The 3,868-nt window shown below is 48.5% G+C and overlaps 1 pseudogene; it reads left to right on the top strand.

The window, feature by feature from the left end:
• Positions 1 to 1,510: 1,510 nt before the first annotated feature.
• Positions 1,511 to 3,388, top strand: LOC119348894 (annotated as a pseudogene).
• The last annotated feature ends 480 nt before the right edge of the window (positions 3,389 to 3,868 follow it).

Here is a 3,868-nt window from a genome sequence, read left to right on the forward strand (position 1 = left end):
ATATAGGGACACAATTACTGTTTTTTCGCACAAAACTATAAACATGTGTTTCCTACAACCCTAGCCTTCAATATTGATGGTTTCTGCAATTCACTGTATATAAACAGACTGGGCTTTTCTGTGCTTTACTTATATCTTTTGAAGTTTGGATACTTGTTTCTCTATGCCTAGCATCATGTTATTTGTAGAATGCTTTTTTTCTTCACTTATACTTGTTAGAGCGCGAAAATAGTTGTTTCACGCATCGATGAGCGAAACCCAACTGTTGCATTACTCGCTCCAGAAGAGCCCAGTCAATCTTGCGTAGAACAACCACGCTCTGTTCCGCAGGCCGCAAGAGCATCAAGAATGGGACGCAGTCCATTAACGATATATTTAGCTATTACTTTATAGATCACATTGCGAAGACCGATGTGCCTGAAATCAGTGTCTCTGAAAGAATCCGGCCGGAAACCATCCGGTGAGTTCATGATTTGATCTGCTTAAGATATGCTAATATTGGTTTGCTCAGTTGCAACGCAGCCACTTTTGTTAGTCAAATTGCTTAGCTGGTGTATTAATCCCTCCAGCAAGTTGTCATATAGGATCTCTATTTAAGAAAGGCTAGTGCAGCGATCGTGCAGGTAATTAATATATGGCTCACATGTGCTCTTAATTAATTCCTTTCTATTCTAAATATATTTTAAAAAATGAAAGCTGCGTATGATGTGAGACTTTGTTACAACGTGACGCAAGATGTCTCTTAATTAATTTCCACCACTAATTGGTGTTAAAGTTTCCAGCTATGTCTGTACAGAGCTAACCGCAAATCGTGATGACGCTGCTTCAATTGATGGTGCACACAGACTTGGGTTTTCCTCGGTTAACCACGGAACCAAACAAATAAATTTGGGTTAATCATATTCGGGGACTATTTTCTTTATGATTATTTCGGTGGCAATTCAACAGAAAATGGAATTCGAAATTTTTGAATAAACCAAACAGAATTAAGCATATGAATGCCCTTCTCTAATTATATGCGTGCAAGTGCCAACGAAAATATAATATCCTGAAAATTCTTCTCAAGACAAATCTACACTTATCATTTTCCAACTTCAAAACTGAGAATTAAAACAACATTATTGGTCAAGCAATCAAATGAAATCTCTGCCAACTGGAAAAATCAAATGAAATTGTATAAGCTATCAAGGAAGGGAACATTTTTAAAAGAAAAAGGCTAGCGATGGTCTCTATCTTTTCTTTTAGGGAGCAATGGTCTCTATCTGATTACATCAAAACATGCATATACCTTCTTTACAATTCCACCCAATTCTTAACAGGTTATCTCAAGTTAAAATGCTATTACGAGATGCTAACCTAAGTCCAGAGAAGCATTTTCACCGTCAAAGGGGTCTCTTTGTCCTGCTCGCCATGTGTGTATATAAGGTGGCCACGGTGATGCACATGTATCCACGACGAACTGACGGCCCTGCTGCCAGAGTTGTGTTTACTACCACACAGCTTGTTGGCTTGTTGCCATGGCGGGCAGGGGGGCCAGCATCAGCAGAATACGGATGGCGGGGCTGCCCGGGACGGGCGCCGGTGGCCACCATGCCGTTCCGACTGGTGGCGCCGCCGTGGCGGTTCACGGTGAGCCGACGCTGGGGGACACGCCGTTGTCCGTCTCCTTCAGCGTGCCGAGCTCGCCGTCCGGGATCCACCTCGCGCAGGGACGACTCCGCATGCCCCCGTCCGCCCACGCCAGCATCGCTGAGGTGCACGCCACTCCGGTGCTGCCAAGCGAGTCAGAGCAGGTCGAGGGTCGCCATCTCGTCGTGCCGCAGCTGGTAAAGCATGCCCAACACCACTCGCAGTCGTCGCTGGTGATCCAAAGTGCCGGAGAGGGGCCGCGGAGCAACAGCACGCGCGAGCTGGACCGCCAATTCGACCAGTTCAGGACCTTCTCCGGCCGGCACAACCGCCAGCTCTCCAACCTCCGTGGCCTGCCTCAGGACCCGCCGGGGACGGACGTCGAGCACGGTGCAGTGTCCAAGCTCTTCGAGGAGGACACCAACGAGGATGACGACGTCCCCACCGCCGACCGCTACTTCGCTGCCCTCGAAGGACCTGAGTTTGACACCCTTCGTGTATGTACCGTGTCCGTGCCCCCAAACTTTCACCTTCCTTACTAAAACCATTGTCGTTGGTCTCTAACTAAAGCATGGACATGCAGTCAACAGAGGTGGCGGTGCTGCCCAAGGACGAGCCATGGCCATTCCTTCTTCGGTTCCCGATTAGCGCATTTGGGATGTGCCTTGGCGTGAGCAGCCAAGCGATGCTATGGAAGACGCTCCAGTCGGAGCCCTCTACGGCATTCCTCCGCGTACACCCTGCCGTCAGCCACGTCCTCTGGTGGATCTCACTCGCCCTCACCGTCATCGTCTCCATCACCTACCTCCACAAGGTTGTCTTCTACTTCGAGGCCGTCCGCCGCGAGTTCCACCACCCTGTGCGCGTCAACTTTTTCTTCGCGCCCTGGATTACCTGCCTCTTCCTTGTCAAGGGTGTGCCACACCCGGTGTGGGAGATCCACCATGTCGTCTGGTACCTTCTCATGGCGCCCATCTTCTGGCTCGATATCAAGATCTACGGCCAATAGATGTCCAGTGGTGAGAGGCGCCTCTCCAAGGTGGCCAACCCATCCAACCACCTTGCCATTGTCGGCAACTTTGTCGGCGCGCTACTTGGTGCCAGGATGGGCCTCCGGGAGCTACCAATCTTCTTCTTCGCTGTTGGGTTCGCCCACTACGTTGTGCTCTTTGTCACCCTCTATCAGCGGCTCCCCACCAATATGCAACTCCCCAAGGATCTCCACCCGGTCTTCTTTCTTTTCGTCGCTGCACCTAGTGTGGCATCCATGGCCTGGACGAGGATCTCTGGCGAGTTCAACGATGGTGCCAAGCTCCTTTACTACGTCTCACTCTTCCTCTACGTGTCATTGGTGGTGCGCGTCAACCTCTTTTGGGGGTTTAGGTTCTCGCTGGCGTGGTGGGCATACACATTCCCGATGACAAGTGTTGCCCTGGCGACGATATTGTATGCATCAGAGGTGGACAACTTGGTGACGCGAGCAATGGCACTCGGGCTTTCGGGGATTGCCACCATGACCATCATTGTGGTGCTGGCCGTCTCCATGTACCACGCCTTTGTGCGCGGAGACCTCTTCCCTAATGATGTGTCCATCACCATCACAAAGCAGAGACCTAAATTCAGCAAGATTCTCGCTCACCTTCAGACGTGCGGCTCCGATGTCAAGGAGCTCGTTGTCTCTATCCCCAATTTCAATTCAAATTCCAAGCAAGGCGCCTACTCTGACGACTCTGACTCCAATGCTAGGATGAACAACTGACTCGATGAGGGTCCAATGACTCACATGCATGGAAGAGCATGGCGTTAGATGGCGCTGGAAGACATTGTATGCATGGAATGCACGCGCATCTGGCTTACAGTGATGAGTACAAACTCATTTGTACATAATTCTTTCTCTGTGTTTGTTGAAGTATCATAATTTGCCAATTTTGCTGCACACAGTGATGGATTGGCAGCAATATCCTCGAGCAATTTGCATTGCCATGATGATGATATGATTTCAGGAATAAACTGTTGGGTTTGTAAATTTAGTGGTTATTATATTCGTGTTCTTCAGAAGTGCACATAAACCTCAGTCACATTTTTAGAACTCCAGTGCCATCTACATGTAACTCCATCAAATTCTCTCAAGAAAGAAAAGTAACTACATAAATAAATAAAGGTTTTTTTTATCATCTATGCCACAGTACAAAGCTTTTAATGGAAGGTGCATATAAATAAAAAGGGTGTGGCTAGGTCT

Source organism: Triticum dicoccoides, chromosome 1A (genome assembly GCF_002162155.2).
Source record: "Triticum dicoccoides isolate Atlit2015 ecotype Zavitan chromosome 1A, WEW_v2.0, whole genome shotgun sequence".
NCBI classification, from domain to species: domain Eukaryota; kingdom Viridiplantae; phylum Streptophyta; class Magnoliopsida; order Poales; family Poaceae; genus Triticum; species Triticum dicoccoides.